This window comes from Oryctolagus cuniculus, chromosome 7 (genome assembly GCF_051225735.1).
Source record: "Oryctolagus cuniculus isolate XC-2025 breed Fujian yellow rabbit chromosome 7, ASM5122573v1, whole genome shotgun sequence".
NCBI classification, from domain to species: Eukaryota; Metazoa; Chordata; class Mammalia; order Lagomorpha; family Leporidae; genus Oryctolagus; species Oryctolagus cuniculus.
Window position 1 is genome coordinate 1703167 of NC_142873.1, and position 16744 is coordinate 1719910.

Consider the following 16744-nt stretch of genomic DNA (forward strand, 5'->3'; position numbering starts at 1 on the left):
AACAGAATGTGTATTCTTTTGTTCAAGTACATGGTCAAGTTGCTTTATCATTTCCAATATATTGCAAACCTGTTCTGTCCATTATTAAGTGACATATTTCTGTCTCCTAACATTAATTTTTTAAGAATTATTATATCTAATGCTGGACTAGAGAGAGAGAGAGAGAGAGGCATTCCTCTGCTGATTTTCTTTCAAAATTGCTACAAAGATGGCCAGTGTTGTGGCGCAGTAGGCAAAACCACTGCCTGCAGTGCCAGCATCCCATATGGGTCCTTGTTTGAGTCCTGGCTGTTTCAATTCTGATCCAGTTCTCTGCTATGGCTTGGGAAAACAGTGGAAGATGGCCCAAGTCCTTGGGCCCCTGCACCCAACTCCAGCCATTTCGGCAATCTGGGGAGTGAACCAGTGGATGGATGACCTCTCTCTCTCTGTTTGACTCTCTGTAACTCTTTCACATAAATAAATCTTTTGAAAAGGTGAGCTAGCCAGGAGCTGGATCACTAGAACTGCCAGAACTCGAATGAGTGCCACAATTGGTGGCTTTACTCCCTATGCCACAGTGCCCCTTCCTAATACTAGTCTTGACCAGTCTTTTCTCTACGATTTTTGTCATTTTCTTTCATTTAATGTTGGGCTTATTTGTTAGATACATGCATATCTAGAATTAATCTTATCCAGGTTGATTGACCCTTTTATTACTCTAAAATGTCATTTATCTGTAGTACCTTTATTTTAGAGTTTCTTCTCTTATTGGAATGGTCAGCAAGTACATACATCTCTTTTATAATTACCTTACATGGCATATCCAGATTTCATGCTTTAACCTCTAATACTTTTGTATTAAAAGCACCACTGTTCTGGTGCTTAAGGTTCATTTACTCCATGATTCTGGCTTTTTCAATTTATCTTAAAGATTTATTTTATTTTATTTCATTTTGAAAGACAGATACAGCAATCATGAAGGGAGCACAGTCCAGAGTAGGCAAAGCAGCCCCTGGTACAAATCACCCCTGTGAGCTGTCTTGCTGCTTCCTGAATATTTCTTTGAACCAGAAATAACCTGAGCAACTAGTTGTTGACCTGGTGTCATTGGCCTAAGGAGTTTCAGACTGGCACAAACCAGATTAAAATTCCAACTGAAATCTAGGGAAATGTATTTGGTAAGTATCAAACTTGTACATGGTGCTACCAGGTAATATCTCTTTTAATGTTTTGTTCAGCTGTTAGTGGACATTGTTTTTTTTTTGTTTTGTTTTGTTTTCAAAAGATTGAATTGATTTGAATGACAGAGGTACAGAGAGAGAGGGAGACAGAAAGAATTTCCATCCATGGGTCACTCCCCAATTGGCCATAATGACCAGGATTGGGTTGGTCCAAAACCAGGTATCAGGAGCTTCTTTTTCCAAGTCTCCCACATGAGTTCAGGGGCCCAAATTCCTGGATCATTTTCTGCTGCTTTCCCAAGCACAATAGCATGGAGCTGGATTGGAAGTGGAGTAGCTGACAACATAGGAGGTGACTTTACCCATTATGCTACAATGCTGACCCCTGAACATTGCATTTAAGAGAGCTCTCCCTGGGGCCAGTGCTGTGGTGTGGTGCCAGTTTGAGTCCTGGCTGCTCTACTTCCAATCCATGTCTCTGCTCTGGCCTAGGAAAGCCAGTAGAAGATCAGCCAAGTCCTTGGGCCCCTGCACCTGTGTGGAAGACCTGGAAGAGGCTCCTGGATCCTGGCTTCAGATCACCACAGCTCTGGCTGTTATGGCCAATTGGGGAGTGCACCAGTGGATGGAAGACCTGTCTCTCTCCCTCTGCCTCTCCTTCTCTCTGTGTGTAACTCTGATGTGCAAAATATTAAATAAAATAGAAAGAAAGAGAGCTCTCCCTTTTGTAGTCAGATATCTCTTCCCTAAGAAATTGCTTTCTTATTTTTTTTAAAGATTTATTTTATTTAATTGAAAGATAGAGTTACACAGAGAGCTAGAGACAGAGAGAGAAGTCTTCCACCTGCTGGTTCACTCTCCAGATGGCCGCAACAGCCAGAGCTGCTCCAATCCAAAGTCAGGAGCCACAAGATTCTTCTGGGTCTCCCACATGGGTTCAGGGGCCCATGGACTTGGGCAATTTTCTATTGTTATCCCAGGCCATAGCAGAGAGCTGGATTGGAAGAGGAGCAGCCAGGACTAGAACCAGCACCCATATGGAATGCCAGCAATTCAGGAGAGGGTGTTAACCCACTGTGCCACAGTGCCAGCCTAAGAAATTGTTTTCTAACTTGGTTCTTTTACAGGTCTGGACTAAACAGCAATTGTGACCAGACCTCTATTCTTATTGCCCCTTAGCACTTATTTTCTAAAATAAATAAATTGTATTTGGAAACTACAAAAGAAAAAGCTGTTTTACTATAATGCTGCTTGACCTCCTTAAGACTGAATAAGAAATGGCCACTTAAAAGATCTCTGAATGGGGCTGGGGCTGTGACGTAGTGGGCTAAGCTACCACCGCAGGTGCCTGCATCCCATCTGGGCATGATTTCTAGTCCTGGCTGCTCCTCTTCTCATCCAGCTCTATGCTGCGACCTGGAAAAGCAGTAGAGATTTGCCAAGTGCTTGGGCCTCTGCACCCATGTGGGATACCCAGAAGGAACTCTTGTTCCTGACTTAGGATTGGCCCAGCAATGGCCATTGTGGTCATTTGAGGAGTGAACCACATGGAAGACCTTTCTCTCTGTCTCTCCTTTCCTCTATAACTCTACAGATGGTCTGGGTGGAGGCTTCTTGGAAATAGAAGTCAGTTGTTCACAGTCAATGGATACATGTTTCCTCATGAGCTGTCAGTGAGGTCTGCCTTCTGTCATTGCCTTTCAGTGGGCTCCTGAAACTCCCATGCAAACACCATTATTCATAGGTCATTCAAAACACCAGCAGCCAGTGAGTGTCAGCCAAAATATGAAAATTTTAACTAAGGTTAAAAGTATGTTCTGTGTATTAAGTACAATGAATCAGAATCAGCCTTTTGAGTATTCTTTCATAGGAAAAATTTTCAAAATCGTAGCTTTAAGGAGCTGGCACTGAGTCATAGCTGGTAAAACCACTGCCTGCTGTGCCATTATCTCATATGGGCACTGGTTTGAGTGACTGCTGCACTTCTAACCCAGCTGTCTGCTGTGGCCTGGGAAGTTAGTAGAAGGGGGCCCAAGTCCTTGGGCCCCTGCACCCATGTGGAGACCCCGAAGAAGCTCCTGTCTCCTGGCTTTGGATTGGCCCTGTTCCAGCAGTTGCGACCATTTCGGGGAGGTGAACCAGCCAATTGAAGACCTCTCTCTCTCTTTGCCTCTGCCTCTTTATAACTCTTCCTTTCAAAAAAATAAATAAATCTTTTAAAAAAATGTTGCTGCTGAACATTCCCCGAACTGCCTGGAGGAACTGCTACAGCAACTTCAAATGGGTTTGTTTGCCTGAGACATAGCAAGTCATCCACTGGCTCCGGGGTAGTGAAAAGCAATTATAACTTTAGTTATATACTATCTCAGTTCCTTAAGACATCTAGGTATTGCTGTTAAGCATAAACTGGGTAAAGCAAATGACATAAATGTTTCTAAATATAAACTGAAGTACTTTTTTTGTTTGCTGATAGATCAGGATTTCTCTCATTTGTCAGTTGAAAATGGCTAATCAGAATAAAAAATGAAAAGGACTCTGTGAAGAGGCTGGAGTCTCCCCCATTTAGAGATTAGAACCCAGGTATCTCCTCTACCCAGCACCATTCTAAGGTGGGCTGAGGGGTAACCCCCAGGGGACATCTGGAGGGGCCTAGGCCTGCCACTCCTTTCCTCTGTCCTGTTTTTGGCATGTGATGAAAAATATTGCATTTTGGATTTTTCTCTTCTGTCCTTGCACTTTAAAATCACCTTAACTGTAGCCTAGGGGAAGCTCTGAGGGGCTCACTTAAGAAAGCCACCCAACCTCTCTCTCCCAAGAAAGGGGGGATTTTCTAATAGTGTTTTGAATTAGGCCAGATGCTTTTCCTGATCCCCCTCCTACCACCACCACCAATGTCATGGAGCTCTGACCCCTTTCCTGGGAAACTAAATGCCAATAAGCCTAGAAAACTAACTTTCCACAAGTCCTTTCCTCTTCTAACCAAGAGCTCAGAATCCTCTCTCTCCAGGTTTCTTTCATGATCACTTAGCACCAACAGGGGGTTCTACTACTTCCTTAGTTGGTAACAGACAAGAGAGGGACCATGGGGGGAAAGGAAGACTCTGGTGTCTCCCCTCTTTTCCTGCTGCACTGAGGACCAGGAACAGTAAGATCCTCCTTCTTCTACATATCCCGCCCTCATTTTCCCATCCCAAGATAGATATATAATTTCTTTGATATTTATACACACACCTGGTAACACAGAAGATTAAAAAATAGGATCTGTAACAATAATAAAAAATTATTTCTGGTTTAAAAATGATCTGGTTCCCTCCAGGGCAAGCAATTGCACAAATGTCCACTGAGTCTGGTCCAGGGATTAGGGAAGGAAGGTCTTAAAAGGTAAAAGGGGGGAGCTACTACCCCAGCCTCAGGGCCCCAACTCTCCAACTCCCCAACTCGGTTGCATTTTATAAAACACTCATCCTCTGGGAATCGGGGTTTTAAAACATGTCCATGCAGGGGAAGGGAGCCCCTTGAGGGAAGGAAGGTGGTCACCTGGGGCCCTTTGGTCTAGACACAGTGGTGTGGGGAAGGGGAGGTGCTGATGGCTCACACCATATCTCAGGTGGTACCACCCACTCATGACAGTTTCTTGACTCCTCCCCTTGTGCGGCCAGGGGAGGCTGAGCTGATGCTCGGGTTGCTGTTGGATTTGCTGTGGGCAGTATTGAGCTGTACTTCATCTTCAGGCATCAGCAGTGGCTGCAAGGCCACTTCCTCTATCTCAGAGACACCAGGTGGGGATTTTTGGCTGCTGTAAGATGTTTAACGGCCCAGATATGGGGTGGTTGGACCTGGTTCAGGGGACCCTAGTCCCTGGCCCCTTAGGCTTTCTGCCTTCCCCAAACGGGGGACAGCTGGGCGTCCAAGTGGAGTCTTGCTCGGTGGTGATCTCTTCAGATCAGCTAAGGAGGAAGCCCTATGAGGGCATGCCTGAGCCAGGTGTTGACTGAATGCCTGAGTCTCCCAAGCCTGGCTCCTCCTCATGGACTAGGAGCTGGGAGACTGGTGCAGCAGCTTCTCTCATCCCTGGAGGGAGGCCACAGATTGTCATAACGCATTGGTGAGGGCTCTCGTGTTGGACCTGTTGGCACCAAATGTGTATGCCTCTCGGCTTCCTGTTGCTGGGCCAGGAATACTGACAGGAAGGGAGAGGTGTAGCTGAAAGCTGGGTCTTGTTCAGGCTTCCATTGCATGTCTGATTGGCCAGGCTCTTACAGGAGGTGGAAGTGGTGCCTTCTGAACGCATGGACTGCAACTCGTCCAGTACAAAACCTGTTCTCTGCGCCGACTTGAGGCTGGAGGAACGAGAGCCACTGGAAAGTGGGTCAAAATGAAAGCTTTTGCCAAAGGTGGGAGAACAGAAGCTCTCGGGTTCCAAGCTGGGCTCTGAGTGGTAACTGGGATGACGGCTGCTCTCTGCAGTTGAGGTTGGCTTCCTCAAACTGTCCCCATGACTAACTTGGTGCTGGAGGAATGAGGCAGGGCAGCTGATGCACTGCTGCTACTATAACCCGGCCAACACTTGTACATGGTTGGTGTGGGGGGCTGTCCTTGCCCCAAAAGCCGCTATCTCCATTAGTAGCCAGGCAAAGGTGTGTTTGCAGTCCCATGCAGCTGCTCAGGTCTGGCATAGGAGGAGGCCGGGGTTTGGCATTTGCGGACTGGCTCTCTGTTGTTTCCAAGCTTCCCTTAGACTTAGTTCCCCTAAGCTCTCCCTGGATGCCATTATCCATGATCTTCACAGTAATCTGACACTTCTGGCTGAAGGAAGGGAGGTCTGATTACAATTGTCTTCTCTTTCTTTGGTCTTCCCAAATATCTGGGTGCTGGGGAATTGCAAAGTGCATTGTTACAGCAGCCATTGGTGAAGGGGCTCATGCCTCCCCGGAATTTACCCATAACCTGTTCATTGGCTGTGCGTCCCCAGGCCACCAGCACCACATGAAACCCTGTGAGGCCAGCTACAGGAATGAAGAATAAGCCAGCAACACACTTCACTGCCATTGTGACAGTGTGCAGACCCCTGAGAGCTCCTCTATGTGGCAGAGGACATAAAGGAGGCCAAAGCCAAATATACCCAGAGTGGGCTGTCAAGGAAAGGAGGAAGAGGAAGAAACAATGCTCGTTCTGGCGGCCAATACAGGTGTTCACCCAGGGGCAGGGATGATCAAATTCCTCCACACAATTATCACAGACACTGTGTGGGAACGCCGAGGAGGACAGTAGCAGCGGCGGGTGGCACATCCTTTCATGCACACCTGGATGCTATTGATCTCCACTGTTTTGTCAAGGGAGCTCGAAAATCTTCCTTGTCCTCATCTTCCTCAGCTCGAGGGAAAATGCCTGGGTCCATGAAGGTGGCCCTACTGAAATTGGCCAGAACAAAGAGAAACATAAATGCATTGTAGATGGGCACTGCAGGCGACATATTCAGGCTTAGTTCTGGACACGTACAAGCAAAGAAGAGTGTTGTAGCTCCCACTAAGAAGATAGCCGCTGCTGAGGTCAGGATGTGTTTCTGGGTCTGAATGTCTATCCAGACTCTGCGGGCATGTTGGAGCTCTGAAGGGACATCTAACCTACTGCATAGCCCAGGCCCACACAGAGGCAGAATGGATAAGACAATGGGATAAGGGAACCAACAGAGAAGAGTACAGAAAAACAAACAAACAAACAAACAAAAAAACAAACAAAAAAATTTCAGGGAAACCAAAAATTTAGAATTATCATCCTTCCACATCCACAAACAAAACTGAAGGTCAAAATATCTCAAACGAAGGAAAGCATATGGGAGGGGGAAAGGTGATTGCAAGTGATAAATAACCACTTCCCCAGAACAAAGTAGAAGAGGAGGTTAAGAAACACAGCTTGGGGGCTGGAGCCGTGGTGTAGCAAGTAAAGCCGCTGCTTGCAGTGCCGGCCTCCTATATGGACACCAGCTCGAGCCCTGGCTGCTCCACTTCTGATCCAACTCTCTGCTATGGCCTGGGAAAGCAGTAGAAGATGGCCCAAGTCCTTGGGACCCTGCACCCACATGGGAGACCTGGAAGAAGCTCCTGGCTCCTGGCTTCGGATTGGCACAGCTCCAGCCATTGCAGCCAATTGGGGAGTGAACCAGCAGATGGAAGACTTCTCTCTCTCTCTCTGCCTCTCCTCTGTGTAACTTTCAAATAAATATACAATGACTCATTTAGGACCGAGGTCTTGCATGCAGAGTAAGTGTACAACAACTCCTGCTCTAATTTAACAATTGAATCTCTTATGTATGATGTCAGTGATCACCCAAGACTCTTGCCATGAGTTGCCCAGGCTAAGGAAGCCTTTTGAGACCACAGTCTTTGTCAGTATTTAGGCAAAGCCAAAGGCAAAATGGAAGTTCTGTCCTCCCTTCAAAGAAAACTACATTCTTCTTGGATGGCTCCTTCTTTCCGCTGGGGTATCATTCATGGCAATCCTTCATGTAGGACTTTTTTTTACTTTTGCCACAGTGTCTTAGAATTCAATGTCTGAAATGTTTTCATGGGCTTTTCAATCATACAAGAATGCTTTAAGGGCTCATTCTGAGGTCACTATGCTATATAAAATGATTGTCATTCCATGAGTCTGCTGTATGAACTGCTTTCCAACTCAACATGTCTTAAAATGCAATGTCTAGTCTTACTCTAAGTCTCTTTTTTATTGTTTTTTAAATATTCATTTATTTGAAAGACAGAGTTACAAAGAGAGAAAGAGACAGAGAGATCTTCCAGTGGCTGGTTCAGTCCTCAAATGGCTGCAACAGCCAGAGCTGGACCCATCCAATGTCAAAAGCCAGGAGCTTCTTCCAGGTCCCCCAAGTGGTTCCAGAGTCCCAGTACTTGGGCCATCCTCTGCTCATTTCCTGGGTGCATTAGCAGCAAGAAGGATCAGAAGTGGAGCAGCTGGGACTCAAACCCATGCCCATATAGGATACTGGCAAGGCAAGCAGTGGCTTTACCCTCTACACCAAAGTGCCAGCCACATGCACACAAATCTTAATCAGTGACTATCCCTGGTTTTAAACTGGAAGTTTTCTGGCAGAAAAATCACTAATTTCTCTGGTTTCATTTGAGGTACAGAAATACTAGCATGTTGCTTTTATTACTGCTGTAGAATGGTTATATACCTGCAAGGTAAAGCTATGCAGAAACTGGCTGTGTAACCCTTCTATTTATATATAAGATTGCTACAGCAAAACCCAGAACTAGCAAGTTTTTTTCTTAAAGAAATGCCTAAGGTGGCTGATGTTGTGGTGTACCAAGTAAAATTGCCAACTATGACCCCAGCATCCCATATGAGTACTGCTTTCAGTCTTGGCTGCTCCACTTCCAATCCAACACCTTGCTAATGGTCTTGTAAAGGCAGAAGATGACTCAGTACTTGTGCCCCTGGCTGATGCAGCCACCTGGGGAAGTGAACCAGCAGATGGAAGATATCTCTCTCTCTCTCTGTGTTAACTATTAAGTAAGCAAATGAGTAAGTAAAAGAAATGCCTCCAACCTCTTCTCCTTTCATCCTAAAAATACCCCCACATTACCCCATAAATTTCATGAAGCAGTCTAACCAATCACTGTCCCTTTTCCTAAGGATGGAGAAGTAACAAAAAATAAAAACATCTAAAATGAAACCCCTATAAAACAAAAGCAGGACCAAGCATCTCCTCTGTCTCCCTTAGACCAAGGCGTCCTTATCCATATTGTACCAAAAATAATTCACTGAATTGAGGGAGTGATACAGCTGGCCTGCACACAAGAAGTCACTTTTCTGCAACAGATAGAAGCCTGCTGGCCAATATTGTCTGGATGGGTTTATTTAGGGGAGTTCCACATCTAGGTAAGGAAACATCCCAGTCTGGGGCAGCAAATAACTACCAATTGTATGTAAACTCCCAGATTCACTGACGCGCACTTGAACACCATTACACTTCCCTAAAGAATATAGCATCTTCAACTAGGAAGATGAAGGTCAAAAGCATCATGAACCGATCAGGAACCTGGACACAAGCTGAACATGCATCTGTCACCTCTAATTTCAATCTATAAGAATCTTTGCCTCTAACTTCCTGGGGAGCCCTGGAGTTAAGTTCCTTGATCCGGTCTTTAATATAAATGCTTCTTTACTCCACCATACCAAAGCCAGTGATTGGCTTACTGTGTCTTGGGCAAGTATATACAGGTTAGGGGTTCTACAGCAACACCACCAACCAGATTGGAGGTATACCCTTCAATAGGGGCAGAGATGGGACTTGAACCCAGGCATGCTGACATAAAAGATAGGCTTCTCAAGGAGTGCTCCAATCATTATGCCAAATCCCATTCCCTTACATTTTTAAACTAATTTTTTCTTTGAATTCCAGATAGACTGAAGGACACAGCAGAGATCACCCATCTGCTGGTTCAGTCCCTAAATGTCCACAATAGTTGGGGCTTAGAGGCCAAAGTGAGGTGCCAAGAACTCATTCTAGGTGTCTCTCATGGATGGCAGTTGGGCCATCTTCTGTTGCTTTTCCAGGTGCATTAACAGGGAGCAGAATTGAAAGTGGAACAGCTCCTATATGGGACACCAGTGCTCCAGGTTGTGGCTTACCCACTATACCACAGCATCAGCCATGCTTATATTGCACACCTCTGCTTTTGAAAATATTTAGAAATAATTTGAAGCTGCAAATTGCTGATTTGGGCTTGTGCTGTGGTGCACCAGCCTGTAGCATCTGCATCCCATATGGGATCCTGGCTGCTCCACTTCCAATCCAGCTCCCTGGCAATGCACCTTGGAAAGTAGCAGGGGACGGCCAAGTCCTTGTGCCTCCACACTGATGTAGGAGATCCAGGACAAACTCTTGACTTTGGATTAGCTCAACTCTGGCAATTGTCATTTTGTGAGTGAGCCAGTGCATAAAAGACACAGCTATCTTTCTAGCTATCACTCTCCCTACCTCTTTCTGTACCTATTTCCAATAAAATAAATAGAAAAAAAATACAGTGTGGCTTTGGGGGCCACTACTCAATACTCCCTCCCCAGATTTAAAAAGTCAGTGATAGAGAATTAATGAAGGCATTAGTATAGGAGCTCACATCTTTTCCTCTTGCCTCAGACTAAACCAGCAGTGAGTGGACCCCAAGTCTGTACTGCAAAATCCTGATAAATTTGTTATCACACTTTCATTATCTGCCAATCTCTGAATCTGTGTTGGGATTCCTTCTCCCAAACACTCCGGGATACATATAAAAACAACATAGCCCAGCGTAGCTTCATCTGATTAAAACACTCAGTGATGGATAATTGACTTTATATGAAAAAAATAAATATGCCACCCAGGAACATCTTAGAAAATGATTGCTTCTCTGTTGCTAGTTAAGAGAAACTCCCAGGGAATAAGCACTTGGCCTGGTAGTTGAAGACCCACATTCCATACTGTGCTGTCTGTCTCAAGTCCCAGTACTGATTCTGTTCCAGCTCCCTGCACATGCACAACCACGGAAGCAGCAAGCTCAATAGTTGTCTCTCTGCCACCAATATGGGAGATCAGATGAGTGACCAGCTTCTGACTTTGGCCTGGCCAGTTCCAGCCCATGCAAAATCACTATCTCTCCCTCTTTCTCTCTTTGTTTATGTGTATGTGTCTGTCTCTCTTTGCTTTTCAAATAAAAATTTTTTAAAAATGAGAAACATCCTAGACTGCAACAAGGCTCATGTGCAGGATCATTTCCTCCATGTGGAAATGGCCCCAAGTCTTCCAGAAGCTGCAGTGGTGCTTCCTTAGCACAGTCTTGAAGGAAAAATGTTCTTGTATTTGCTGTAGGCACAGCACCTACACCACCTGGTGGATTAAGAATGCGCACCATATGAGGTCTCTTGGGTGAGTTCAGGATCAAACTCATTGTTCAGCGGCTTCTTGCTGCCCTCTGCTGGACTTCTGATGCAACTAATACATTTTTTGTTAGACACTGACAAACTGCTTACAGACCACCCTACACAATGAAGAATAGCAGAGTTGAAGTGATCCCAGTTTTCCATTTTAGCACTTAAAAAGCTATAGAAATTGAGAGGGATCATATTCGTAACCTGTTTTAACTGCATCCTATTTTTATGTTTCATTTTCATTTCCTATCATCTTGTATTTTTTACTTTCACTTGTTATCTATTTTCTATAGCTCTCTATTTAGGAATATGTTGCTATTTTCCATATATATGTGCACTTCTCAAAGGTCCTTCTGTTATTGACACTCAAGATAAATCCCTGTGGTCATAGAACATTCATTGTTTTATTTGTATCTTTTCAGTTTATTTAGGCTCTTTTGTGACCTAGCAAAAGTTCTTCTGCAGGGTATTACATGTGCACTTGAACAGCAAGTGTATTCTCTTGTCCAACTATACTGTCAAGTTTTTTCATGATGTTCATATTTCCTATATCCTTTCCAATATATTGCAAGCTACTTTGCAAACTTCTTTCCATTACTGAAAATGGCAAATATATGTGCCCTAATACTAGCTGGCAACTCTACTTCTCCCTTTTTGTCTCTCTGTGACTCTGCTTTCAAATAAATCTTAAAAACATCCCTCCCTGAAGAATAACATTGAAATTTTCATTGCAAGTGCATTGGTTTGATTTTATCTTCTGTAATTTTTCTGAGTTCTAACATTTGTAATGGACTCATTAGGGTTTTTTGACATTTGAAATTCCAAAAGAGGGGAGGGATGGATGGACAGAGAGCAGCCACATGTTGGTTCATGCCCCGAATGATCACAGTAGCTGGGGATGAGTTAAGTCAAAGCAATCTAAGTTTCTCATGAGAGGGAAAGGGACGACTTGAAGCATCAACCCCCTGCTGTCTCTGTTAATGATACACATGCCATGTAACAGACAACTAATTCCACTACGTTCTTATTTTTATCAGTTTCCTCTCTTTCTTGCCTAATAGCTCTAGTCTGAAGTTCCACTGCTACAAGCAAAAGAAATGATGAGGGCAGGGATCCTTATCTCCTTGATATTAGAGGAGACAACTGAATACCGTGAGCAGTGATCTAGCTATGGCCTGGATCATGCTGATGTGTAGTTTTCTATACCCAGTCTGTTTATTACACCACATCTATTTCTTTGTGTGATGCAAGGCAATGTCTTGTGCTAAGCTCTGTCACATCTCAATTATCCCCTTGTGGGTCTATAGTAGCCCAATACAGGCATTGACCAGTTGACCATCAAGGTTGTGGTGAGGGAAACATTCCCCAGCTGGAGGCAAGATAGAGTAAAATTGCAGTGATGCTTCGGTGATCCCAGCATCCCATATGGTAAGGTCCTGGCTACTCCACTTCTGGTGCTACTCCCTGCCACTGCTCCTAAAAAAGCAGTGGAAGATGGCCCAAGTTCTTGGATCTCTGCCACCCAAGTAGAGACGTGGATGGAGTCCCAGTCTCCTGGCTTTGGCCTGGCCCTACACAGCTGTTTCAGACATTTGGGGAGTGAATTGCTGAAGCTGACATGAGGTGATATTTTGAATGAAATTAGGTCATTGTTAGTCCCTCCTCAGCTTACAAATAGCCTACTAAATTATGTTTCACCACTAAGAGACTCATTGTACCATATGCAATTGTGTATTAAAACAGACAGCTTGGCAAATAGCATAAACTTAAACAGAAATACCATTAGTTTTAACAATCCTCTACTAAGGTATATAAATGAAAGACATAGAACCAGTATAATGAAGAGCTGCCTATATTCTCATGTGTATTACACATTACTCAGAATGTTAGATGTAAAAACAGTGGACATATCTGCCTACACATGAATAGACTTGAAATGTGCCACATAAACACAATGGGGTTCCACTGAGCCTTCCATAGTGAAATTCTGTCACTTTTGACAATTTATGTGAATATAGAGATTATCATGTGAAGTGACAAACCCAGAAGGACACAAAAGGACAAATATTATCTCACTAAAAATCTGGAATGCATGTTAGAGAGAAGAATGGTGGAGTAGGGATAAAGGGGACACATTGGTAAATATGCACAAAGTTTCCCCTAGACACCGTGAATGAAATTATAATGTTGCATTTCATATTTCAAATTTCTTGTAGAGGTTTTTAAATGTTCTCACCATAATATATGAGGTGAAGAATGTGAATAATTCTGGGCCAGTGCCGTGGCTCAATAGGCTAATCCTCCATCTTGCGGCACTGGCACAGCAGGTTCTAGTCCCAGTCAGGGCTCTGGATTCTGTCCCAGTTGCCCCTCTTCCAGGCCAGCTCTCTGCTGTGGCCCGGGAGTGCAGTGGAGGATGGTCCAGGTGCTTGGGCCCTGCACCCCATGGGAGACCAGGATAAGTACCTGGCTCCTGCCTTCGGATCAGCATGGTGCACCAGCTGCAGCTTGCTGCCTGCGGCGACCATTGGAGGGTGAACCAACAGCAAAAGAAGACCTTTCTCTCTGTCTCTCTCTCACTGTCCACTCTGCCTGTCAAAAAAAAAAAAAAAAGAGAGAGAGAGAGAGACTGTGAATAATTCTCATTTGAAAATCCCAGAATTAACATTCATCAAATGATCACATCATACCCTAAAGTATCTACAACTATTTTTCAGTTGAATATTTATAAAGGCAAATAGTATCAGGTTACACTAAAAAAAGAATAAGGAACAATATAATCTGTATAGGATTAAAACTTTTTTTAAAACTTATTTTGTATTAATACAGAGAAATGTTTCATGCATTCCATAGCAGGATAAAACTTGAGGGGCCAGCACTTTGGCATAGCTATAATTCTAACATTTGAAGCTAAAAAATTTTTTCAGAGAAAACTCAAGCCAAAACAAGAAAGCAGAAGAAATAAACAGTAAAATGGAGAAGGTAGAGACAGGAAGGGGTAATTCTCCCCATCTTCATGTAGGAAAGAAGCAGTGCTGTGATGCTAGCATGTGGCACGGATGCCTCCCCACCAAGACCCTACAATCTCTGAACCTTGCTCTCAACCACCATACTCACATATGGATCCTCTTTGGACTCTGCTGATGCCTCTGGGACAGTCATACAACCCCTGCTGTGCATGTAAGCCAAGCCCAGGAAGAGCCAGTTCAGATTTACCACCCACATGCTCTTGTCTGTTGGCTGGCAGGGTGAAAACCCTGCAGGGTTTACTACATACCAATTGTAAGAAGGCGGCATGTTTGAATATCCTGGGGATTTTGTATTTTCACCTGGGTCAGAGACAAAGGATTGTGCTGCTTAATGCTGAACACAGTTGCTCCATCAGCAAAATGATTTCCTTCTTTTGCCTGGAAATGCAGGGGCTACACAAGCGGTACAGATAATATTAAAATTTTTAAAGTGTCCAGGTCCTGCTGCTCCTCCAGGGTGAAGTCCACAGTCCACACCTGTAACAGTGCATTTCTCCGAATGGTATCAGCTCTGGATCACAAAGAAGGGTGACAGGGAGTTCATTCTTCTCTTTATGTCTATCTTGCCTCTTATATAAGATGAAGCTAATTTTTGTATGTTATAGGCCAACAGAAAGGAAAATGATAATCAAAACATATCAATTTCATATTAACTTTCAATTATGAAATTTACTATGATAGAGTTTCCCTTATTCAGTAAAAGATCACAGTGTAATCTGTAGACATAAGTGTAATGTATAACTGAAGAGTGTTAGATCAAGTGAGACGTCCATTCAAAGTAGATCAGGCTAACAATGTTTTAAAAAACTTTGGAAGAATGGCCTTGTGGCACAGTGTGTAAAACCACAGGGAACCTGTTTAAGACCCAGTTGCTAACTTCCTTTCCAGCATTCTGCTAACGCACCTGGGAAAGCATAAGATGGCCCATGTCCTTGGGCCCCTGCAGCCACCTGGGAGACCTGAGAGAAGTTCCTGGCTCCCATCTGTTCCAGTTCCAGCTGTTGCCACCATCTGGGGAGTGAACTAATGATGGAAGGTCTCTCTCTCTTTCTAAATAAATCTATTAAACAATAAATTTTAGGGGATGGTATAGTGCCACAGCAGATTAAGCTACCATCTGAACCCACAGCATCCCACATGAGCACCAATATGAGCCACACCTACTCCATTTCTTATCCACTCCCTGTGAATAAATGTGGAAAACCAGTGGAAGATGGCTGAAGTACTTAGACTTCTGCCATCCACCTGGGAAACTTGGAAGAAGTTCTGGGCAGGTATTGGCCCAACCCCAACCATTGTAGCAATTTTGGGACAACCAGCAGATGGGAGATCTATCTCTTTCTCTCTGTAACTCTCTTTCAAATATATAAATAAGTAGTAAATAAAACTTTTTTGGATCATCAGGTTACACTTCACAGAAAAGACATATCTCTTCATCAATGTGTCCTCATGAATATAAAATTGCAAAACACACTGGCAAAAGGCAGAGAAAAAACTAGACCAAGTGATGGGAACTACAAATGCACCATATCTAGGTGAGTGGTCCTGGACTGTGAGGAGAAAAAAACAGTAAACATGTTCAAAGAAGTGTTAACTGAATGAATCACTGTTTTTGAAAATTATTTATAAACAAAAGTATACTTATAAGCTTTTTCACATTTCTTCCAAAAATCAATGTAATTGCTATTGTTTACATGAAAGATATTGCGTATGTCCTCAAACAGGGCACATAAACTTGGAAAGTTATCTTAGAAGATTTGCATTTTTTTAAAGATTTTATTGGAGCTGGCACTGTGGTACAGTGGGTTAAAGCCCCAGCCTGCAGCGACATCATCCCATACAGGCAACAGTTCGAGTCCTGGCTGCTTTATTGCCAACCCAGCTTCTGCTGTGGCCTAGGAAAACAGTGGAAGATGGCCCAAGTACACGGGCCCCTGTACCCATGTGGAAGACCCAAAAGAAACTCTTGACTCCTGGCTTTGGTTCAGCTCACCTCTGGCTGTTGCAGACATTTGGGGAGTGAACCAGTGGAAGGAAGACTTCTCTCTCTCTAGCTCTACCTCTATCTGTAACTCTATCTTTCAAATAAATAAAAATAAATATTTAAAAATAACAGATCAAAGGGACAAGATTTTATTGATTTATTTGAGAGGTACAACTACAGACACAGAGAGGGAGGGATAGAAAATATTTCTTCCATCTGCTGGTTCACTCCCCAAATGGCCTCAATGGCCAGAGTTGAGTCACTCAGAAGCCAGGAGCCAGGATCTCCTTCAAAGTCTCCCACATGGGTGCCAGAGTCCAAGCACTTGGGCCATCTTACACTATGTTCCCAGGCCACAAGCAGAGAGCTGGATCAGAAGATGAGCAGTCGGGACACAAATGGGTACCCATATTGGATGCTGGTGCAACATCACCGGCCCCCAGAAGATTTGAATTTGAGAGTCAACGTCTGGAAGGAGAATGAAGAAATAGAGAGGAAGAATTGGAGAAGGCATGATGACCAACCATTAGACATAGAGTAGTCAGAATACTGAAGAAAAAGACAGGAAGCATGAACACAATTCGGTACTAATTGGTTACGCAGAGGGTTGAAAGTGGAGTTCAATTCCATGATGTGTACATGAA

General features: G+C 43.9%; 1 protein-coding gene and 1 pseudogene across 3 annotated transcripts in view; both read right to left on the reverse strand.

The window, feature by feature from the left end:
- LOC138850456 (uncharacterized) overlaps positions 1-16744 on the reverse strand; it is a 157369-nt gene that overhangs the window by 114002 nt on the left and 26623 nt on the right. The window lies entirely within an intron of this gene.
- LOC149125253 (palmitoyltransferase ZDHHC5 pseudogene) lies at positions 4755-7348 on the reverse strand (annotated as a pseudogene).